Source organism: Drosophila bipectinata, chromosome XR (genome assembly GCF_030179905.1).
Source record: "Drosophila bipectinata strain 14024-0381.07 chromosome XR, DbipHiC1v2, whole genome shotgun sequence".
NCBI classification, from domain to species: Eukaryota; Metazoa; Arthropoda; class Insecta; order Diptera; family Drosophilidae; genus Drosophila; species Drosophila bipectinata.
Window position 1 is genome coordinate 13,752,906 of NC_091735.1, and position 9,846 is coordinate 13,762,751.

The 9,846-nt window shown below is 34.4% G+C and overlaps 1 long non-coding RNA gene across 1 annotated transcript; it reads left to right on the top strand.

Annotated features, from left to right (window-relative positions):
• The first annotated feature begins 2,893 nt into the window (after positions 1–2,893).
• Positions 2,894–3,546, top strand: LOC138925519 (uncharacterized). Its single transcript, XR_011441750.1, has 2 exons — positions 2,894–3,172; positions 3,395–3,546. It is a non-coding gene; the product is annotated as an uncharacterized lncRNA (long non-coding RNA).
• Positions 3,547–9,846: the final 6,300 nt, after the last annotated feature.

Below are 9,846 nucleotides of genomic sequence, written 5' to 3' on the forward strand. Positions count from 1 at the left end.
CAGCCAATTTGGATAGCCGTCATTTATTTAATAATTTAATTTAATTTAATTTAATGCTTCGTAAGGGTGTATTCCCTTATGAATATTTAGATTCAATTAAAAAATTGAATGATAGGCAACTACCTCCAATTGAAGCTTTTCATAGTTCTCTAACGGGACATGATTATTGAATCGAAAATTATACCCATGCTCAAAAAGTCTGGAGTGAGTTTTCTTGTGAAAACTTTTAAGACTATTTGGAGTTATATTTAAAAACAGATGTTTTGTTAAAGACTGATGTTTTTGAAAACTTCAGAAGTCTTTGCATGAAGATTTATTCCCTCGACCCAGCACTTTTTTTCACTACCCCAGGATTATCATGGGAAGCAATGTTAAAATGTACAAAAATTGAACTAGATCTGTTAACAGATATAGATCAATATAAATTCAACCAAAGCGGTATTCGTGGTAGTTTAGTCCAATGCACATGTAGATATTCAAAAGCCAATAATAAATATGTTGATAATTTTGATAGTACAAAAAAATCATCATATTTAATATATTTGGATGCGAATAATTTATATGGTTGGGCAATGTCACAATCGTTGCAATATGGAGAGTTTGAATAGGTTTCGAGGGAAGAGATAAACAAAATAATCATTTCAGAACTTAATGATAATAGTGAGTATGGGTATATTTTTGAAGTGGATTTAAAATATCCATACAAGCTGTACGATAAACATAATGATCTTCCGTTTTGTTGCAGTAATCAATTACCAACCCCAACTGATAAAGTACAAAAAATTAATAGCAGATCTAAGGGATGAAGAAAAATATATTATTCATTACAAAAATCTTCAGCGTTGTATAGAAAATGGTTTAATTCTATCAAAAATTCATAGAGTTCTTCGCTTTTCCAAAAGCCTTGGCTTAAAACGTACATTGGTTTAAATAGCTTGCATAGAACTAATGCAAAAAATTCATTTGAAAAAGATTTTTTTAAACTTTTAAATAATGCGGTCTATGGGAAAACTTTAGAAAATGTTGACAAAAGGGTGAATGCTTCCCCATCCGACACTAGTGGTCGAAAAAGAGATTACGCCAGGTCCCTAATTTCAAAATCGAATTTCCATTGCGTTAAACAGTTTTCAGAGAACTTTTATGCTTTTCAAATGAAGAGTTTAAATGTTCTTTATAATAAACCATTATATTTAGGATATTCTGTGTTAAATCTATCAAAATCATGATTTTCATTATAATTATATTAAACCAAAAATAATGAAAATGTACAATTAAATTATATGGATACTGATTCCTTTATATATGTATAGTATAGAAACAGATGATTTTTATAAAGTTATACAAGATGATAACCATAACAAGTTTGATACATCAGATTATTCTAGTGAATTATTAAATCTTTATAATTTCCTTAAAGCAAATAAAAAAAGTTGGGATTTTTAAAAATGAACTAAATGGAAGACCAATGACTGAATTTGTTGGTTTACGTTCCAAAATATATGCATTCAAATCACGATCGTCTTCCAAAAGTAATGGTAATATTGAAAAAACCGTTAAAAAACAAAGGGAGTTAAAAGAAGTGCAATAGATGAATTAACTTTTAATAGCTTTAAAAAATGTTTTGTTTCAGAAGAGGAAGTAATAGGTAGTATGACAATGATCAGATCAAAAAATCATATCAACCGTTAATTGATAGTTGATAACCGTTAGTTGATAAAATCTTTATCAACAGTTAATTTTAAAAAAGTTTTTCTTAGTCATAAATATACAAAGGTAGTTATTCAAGATAATAAAATAAATTCATTACATATGGACATTATAAAATAGAGGAAAACAGATTAGAAAATAAACTCGATGAAATTGAATCAAATATTTATGTGTATGAAAAACGTATAAAAGATATAGAAAATTGTTCTAATATAAGTAATTCTCAAAATAATGAAATTGAAAAATTAAAAAAAAAAATATAAATAATTGTGAATATGAAATGTTTTATACAGAGTTAGAATTAAATTTACTACACTATAATAAAGAATAAATGTAAATAAACAACATGATTAGTATTTAAAACAAGATAGGAAAGCTAACTTCGGGCGGAGCCGAAGTTTATATACCCTTGCAGTTGAAACCGGATATATATCGCAAACATCGGATATAGTTGGCCGATCCTTATGGGAATAGGAATATATAATCCAATTTATTACAATACAAAATCTAAAAAAAAGTCCCAAACTTCTATCTTCAAAAATACGAAAGTTGATATTTCTACCAAATACCATTTCCGATCGTTCAGTTATAAGGCAGCTATGGGATTTAGTCGGCCGATCCTAATGAAATTTGGTAGGTTGGATCAACTGACCAAAAATAGAATCTGTATTAAATTCCACCTTTCTATCTTCAAAAACACGAAAGTTGGGTCATTTCCGATCGTTCAGTTATATGGCAGCTATAGGATATAGTCGGCCGATCCTAATGAAATTTGGCATGTCGTAATGTTTTGCCAAAAATAGCCCTCGTGTCAAATTTGAACTCTCTAACTCTAAAAACACCTAAGTTATACCTTTTCCGATCAATCAGTTATATGGCAGCTATAGGATATAGTCGGCCGATCCCGGCCGTTCCGACTTATATACTGCGTGCAAAGGAAAGAAGGGTGTGTGCAAAGTTTCAAGACGATAGCTTTAAAACTGAGAGACTAGTTCGCGTAGAAACAGACAGACAGACAGACAGACGGACAGACGGACATGCTCATATCAACTCAGGAGGTGATCCTGATCAAGAATATATATACTTTATAGGGTCGGAGATGTCTCCTTCACTGCGTTGCACACTTTTGACCAAAATTATAATACCCTCTGCAAGGGTATAAAAATAGGCAATCAAGCTATTAAGGGGTTATATACCTTTTTTATTTTCAAAAAATCGAAAATTTTTTTATTGCTTTATCTTAAAGAACAATTCCTTGAGAACATTTTCCCAAATTTTCATAGAGATTGGAGCAGTAGAAAAAAAGTTACAGCGCTCCTAACCGCGCGCCTCATTGCGGTCTTGAACTGAACTTGAAACATTAAACGCGAATATCTCGAAATGGTGTTTCTTGAAAAATGACTTTGCGGTGACAATGATTGACGGAAAACTACTGAACCGATTTACTTCAAATTTTTTTTAAAATGTTCGTAATGAAATTCTCTTGTGCTTGAACGATCGACTTTTCACGCGCAAAATTTTTTTTCGGCGAAATAAATTTTTTAGTGAAATTTCTAGAGACCAAAACGTTCATTTTTAGCATAAAACGCTGCCATATCGAAACAAAAACAAAAAATTTTAAAATCGATCGTTCAAGCACAAGAGATTACTCTAAACTAATGAAATTTTTTTACTTTTATGATTTAAGTTGACCTGTTTGACCTGGGGAACTGTCACCGCAAGGCTCTAAAAAAAAAAAGGCCTCTAAGGAAAACAGCCACCCCTTAAAAACTATTCAATATTTTTTCACCAAATTTTGTAAAAACATTCTTAATAAAGTGTACTATTAAAATATTAAAACATCCGTGTAATTAAATAATTGCTACATACCTAAAAAAAAATTCAAACTTTCCTCTTTTTCTTCGAAAAAGAAGGTATATAACCCCTTAATAGATAAAATTAGTGACCTAAATGAAAAAAGTGAGCTTCAAATGTTAACACATAAGCTTCGAGAACAAATTGAATAGATTCGGAGAATAGAAAAGAATGAATAAGTGGTTCAAACTCAAGATGCGTGCTTCTTGAGAATGCGTCCTCCAGGAAATCCAAATACCCGGATCAGATCCGTTGAAGGTGGTTTGTTGCTTAAATAAGGAGATTGGGTCTGGTTGGATGTTGGTTTATAACAAAAGATATAAATAAAAGATATCAAATCAAGTTTAATCGCACGTGTGAGGAATATGCTACTGGATTCGGAGATATCGGAAGGATTTTAGCGATAAATTCTTTATAGGACTCGATAAATTGCACCTGCTGACGAATGGAAAGTCTTATGAGTTGCCTTTATGGCATTGTAGGTTGAAATACTACTTCTACTTTGTTGTTGACAATCGAAACGAGGGATATATGGTGAAGGATATGTGCAAGTGTATTAGAAACATACCGCTCAGCCCTAAAAGGGGCACCAAATTTTCGACCTTTGATCGAGATGAGGATAGACATCCTAACTATAATGTGGCAAAGGCAAGTTACTTGGGCTTGGGCGAAGATTGCAATTATAATTTCAATACTTTTATAGATTATACATAATAAACATTTAAATATATGTTTTTTACCCTTCCAGAGGGTATTATAATTTTGGTCAAAAGTGTGCAACGCAGTGAAGGAGACATCTCCGACCCTATAAAGTATATATATTCTTGATCAGGATCACCTCCTGAGTTGATATGAGCATGTCCGTCTGTCTGTCTGTCTGTCTGTTTCTACGCGAACTAGTCTCTCCTTTCTTTCACACCCTTCTTTCCATTGCACGCAGTATATAAGTCGGAACGGCCCGGATCGGCCGACTATGGTATATCCTATAGCTGCCATATAACTGATTGATCGGAAAAGGTATAACTTAGGTGTTTTTAGAGTTAGAGAGTTCAAATTTGACACGAGGGCTATTTTTGGCAAAACATTACGACATGCCAAATTTCATAAGGATCGGCCGACTATATCCTATAGCTGCCATATAACTGAACGATCGGAAATGGTTTTTGGTAGAAATACCAACTTTGGTATTGTTAAAGATAGAAGTTTGGGACTTGTTTTAAATTTTGTATTATAATAAATTGGATTATATTATCATATTCTCATAAGGATCGGCAAACTATATCCGATGTTTGCGATATATATCCGTTTTTAACTGCAAGGGTATATCAACTTCGGCTCCGCCCGAAGTTAGCTTTCCTTTCTTGTTTTATTATGTCGTGTACTCTCTTCTAATTGTTTTTTACCCACATTGGCATTATTGATAGTTTTAGCAATAGCTGCACTACCAGAGGCGAGACTACCTTATGCACTTAGTGCTGTTAAAATGGGGATAATAGGTAGAGAACCACCAATTTTAGGTACATTAATAATACGAGGAATTTCAATATTTTTTTTATTTCTACCAATTGATTTATTAACTGCTTTACGTGCAACCTTGATAGCACTCATTAGATCTAGTGGTTTCTGTGTTTTCAAGGCTCGTATTCCGGTTTTGATGACATATGAAAAACTCTTTCCCTTTTATCTCCGTTTCGTACACTTTCTTTTCACCCTCTTTTTCACCGCCTTTTTGATACCCATTCCAAATTTCTTTTTGGTTTTCATAATATTTGTAACTTGTAAATATTTGTGCTGTTTTCTCTGCGATACTGCTATCTTTTAAACCAACACGTTCCCACGCTTTATTAATTAAAACTTCGTCAGCTTTATGTCGATCAGCAAAATCCTTATGTTCTGAAAAGGCAATATGTACTCTACAAGCTTCATACAATTGATTTATCCCACGATCACCGCGCTCCAATCTTTGTTATAGCTTTGTTCCAGATCCACAAAAATTATAACAAGGAATATGTGCTTCAAATGGAAGTGTGTTTATTATTTTGTTAATAATACCACTACCACGTTTCAAGTTTGATTGACTGCAGTAATTATAAAAACTTTTACCCGTTTTATAAAATGTTTGATCAAGGAGCATTTCTCATCGAATAAACTACATTAGACTCGTGAATACATGATAGAATTGTATCATGCGTGAATATGCGTTTAATACGTCAAAAACAAGAAATCAGTTTTAACTAAAAGAAATTAATTTCAATCAACTATGTATTTTAAATATTAATGTATTTTAATTATAAAGTTCATTTGAACTAAACTTTCTTACAAATCAAAAAAAAAAGTAAACTTTGATAAAAGTTAAAATATTATTTTTTTTAAGAATTATTTTTTTTTTTATGAATTAAAATAATAACATAATAATGCAATAATTTAATTTCTTCATTATTTCTCCAACCAATTAAAATGTTATCGAATTCCCCATCCTTTAAACCTCATCCGCTATTGAGCTGTCGTACTCTCCAAAGGCGGTCCTCCAACTCAACGCTACAAGATTCCTAAAAAGACTCGTCCCAATTCGCTCCAATGGGGCTTTATATATACTGCTTGCAGCGCCCGCTAATCTTCCTGGATTCTGCTCTTGCCGTTCATCCATCCTTTCAGAATAACGCTACGTTCCCGTTGGCGGGTCGCTGTCCGTGCCGTCTCGCCTCTCCCGGCCACGGACTGGTGCTGTTGCCTTTGCTGTTGCTAACCGTTACGTTCCACGTCGATTCTGCCTTCCCACAGAGAGGGTGATCCGCCCCTCACTGCCCCTTCGGCTAGGCTCCCGGTCTTTACTTTGCCCCTTACCACCGTACTGATCATTGAAAAACTCCCCGTCGTTGCCCGGTTGTTGACGGTTGCATGGCCCCTTTAGCCGCATTCGCACCCCCTCGAACCTTCTTTGCCACCGGCCACCTGTCTTGGCGTAAGGGGAGACTAAATCACACTTTCCCTTTCTTCGGAAAACGACAGAGACGGTGGTTGAACAATGTTCCACAGTTCTCATCGTAACGGCATTGCAGATGCGTCTCCAAAAAATTTTGGAAGCTCGCATGTTGTTCCTCCTTCTTTTGGTGTGGATAATCCTATCCAGTTTTCCCCCTCTTCGGGATTGACTGATCGTTCCTCTCCCCCATGTATGTGTTTTCTTTTCATTGTTTCTTGTGTCTTTTATACCCTTGCAGAGGCTATTATAAGATATTATAAGATAGATAGATCTTACATTATAAGATATAAGATACACTTGGTCCGACCAACAAAATTTCATAACGATCGGCCAACTAACTAACTGAACGATCCAATGTTTGCGATATACGTATACGGTTTTAACTACAAGGGTATATCAACTTCGGTTCTGCCCGAAGTTAGCTTTCCTTTCTTGTTATCTCGTGTTTCCATGGGTCCGATCCATTGAAACTCCATTTTTGGAATTTTTGAACAGTAAGCCTTGCGTTTATTTAATCTATTGTCATTATCAAATGAATTGAATTTTAAGATTGAAGATCTTAGTAGGGATGTCGGAAATATATCAAAATATTAATATATCGATATATTTTCTCTTAAAAAAATATTATTATCGGAATATTTTTTGGGCAAAAATAGTCGATAATAATATTTTTGAGTTGGTATTTCCAATATTTTATGTTTGGTCACTCTTAAGCCAGAAATTGGCATTAAGTTATCTTATCACGCCTGGAAGTACGGTTCCATCTGAACGGTTGGCTTCTGCCATTAAATGTATTGTCTGTGACTCCCGTAGTCGAATGACAGACCAGCATATAACCGAAAGAGTTTTTTTTAAATCATTGAAGAAAGATTTGTTTTGTAATTAAGAGTAATTAAGAGCATTAAATAAGATAATTAGGTAATTAGCATTATTTAGTACATATTCCATAAATTAATTAAGTTTTAAAAAACTTTTTTTTTATATTAAGTTTTTTTTATAATTAAATTTGAATACAATGTCCTTAATCAGTTTCACTTCAAACCTCTTTGAGATAAGACGTGTATTCTTTGAGCTCCACTAGCACAAATCCCCAATAAAACCAACAACAAACCTCAGGAAAAAGCAAATAAGTGTATTAAACAGAATTCGAAAAAACAAAAACAAACACATAACACACGTGTTCAAGTGCCGGGCGCCAGCCCAATAAAAACCAACAACAATGGATAAACCACCTGACATAGGTAATACATCCATATACCACAAACATCTAGGCGAACCAAAATATATAGTCATAAACAGAACCGACAATAAATCTCTCGAACATGTTTCACCCTTCATTATTAAACAAGAAAGGAAAGCTAACTTCGGGCGGAGCCGAAGTTTATATACCCTTGCAGTTTAAACCGGATATATATCGCAAACATCGGATATAGTTGGCCGATCCTTATGGGAATATGAATATATAATCCAATTTATTACAATACAAAATCTAAAAAAAGTCTCAAGCTTCTACCTTCAAAAATACCAAAGTTGTTATTTCTACCAAAAACCATTTCCGATCGTTCAGTTATATGGCAGCTATAAGATTTAGTCGGCCGATCGTTATGAAATTTGGTAGATCGGATTAACTGACCAAGAATATAATCTGTACCAAGTTCCAGATTTCTATCTTTAAAAACACGAAAGTTGGGTTATTTCCGATCGTTCAGTTATATGACAGCTATAGGATATAGTCGGCCGATCCTTACGAAATTTGGCATGTCGTATTATTTTGCCAAAAATAGCGCTCGTGTAAAATTTGAACTCTTTTAACTCTAAAAACACCGAAGTTATACCATTTCCGATCAATCAGTTATATGGCAGCTATAGGATATAGTCGGCCGATCCGGGCCGTTCCGACTTATATACTGCGTGCAAAGGAAAGAAGGGTGTGTGCAAAGTTTCAAGTCGATAGCTTTAAAACTGAGAGACTAGTTCGCGTAGAAACAGACAGACAGACAGACGGACAGACGGACAGACGGACAGACGGACATGCTCATATAAACTCAGGTCGGATCAACTGACCAAATATATAATCTGTACCAAGTTTCAGCTTTCTATCTTCAAAAACACGAAAGTTGGGTCATTTCCGATCGTTCAGTTATATGGCAGCTATAAGATATAGTCGGCCGATCCTTATGATTACATCATAATAAAACTAATTAACTAAAATAAAAAATCTAAAAAATAGTCCCAAACTTCTATCTCCAAAAATACGAAAGTTGATATTTCTACCAAAAACCATTTTCGATCGTTCAGTTATATGTCAGCTATAAGATATAGTCAACCGATCGTTATGAAATTTGGTAGATCGGATTAACTGACCAAAAATAGAATGTGTACCAAGTGCCAGCTTTCTATCATCAAAAACACGAAAGTTGGGTCATTTCCGATCGTTCAGTTATATGGCAGCTATAGGATATAGTCGGCCGATCCTTACGAAATTTGGCATGTCGTAAATTTGGCATGTTATTTTACCAAAAATAGCTCTCACCTAAAATTTGAACTCTCTAACTTCAAAAACACCAAAGTTATACCATTTCCGATCAATCAGTTATATGGCAGCTATAGGATATAGTCGACCGATCCCGGTCGTTCCGACCTATATACTGCGTGCAAAAAAAAGAAGGGTGTGTGCAAAGTTTCAAGTCGTTAGCTTTAAAACTGAGAGACTAGTTCGCGTAGAAACAGACAGACAGACAGACGGACAGACGGACAGAAGGACAGACGGACAGACGGACAGACGGACATGCTCATATCAACTCAGGAGGTGATCCTGATCAAGAATATATATACTTTATAGGGTCGGAGATATCTCCTTCACTGCGTTGCACACTTTTGGACAAAATTATAATACCCTCTGCAAGGGTATAAAAAGCCATAGATTTTGCATGCGGAGGAGAAGTGGAGTCATGCAAAAATACTCGAGCCGGCTATTTGCTGGTTAAAACTAAGAACACCTTACAGGCAAACAGGTTACTTAGACTGAAAAACATCACAGACATAGAAGTAAAAGCTACCGAACACAAAACTCTAAATTCCTCTAAGGGCGTTATATACTGTAATGTATTACGAAACATAGACGAAACAGAAATACTCAACGAATTAAAAACACAAAAAGTTACTGAAGTTCGCAAAATCCTAAAAAAACAAAACCAATCATTGGTAGAAACTGGATTAATTATAATAACTTTCCAAACCCATACACTCCCAGAATCCCTAAACGTTGGATACGAAAAAGTCCGTCTACGCCCATATATCCC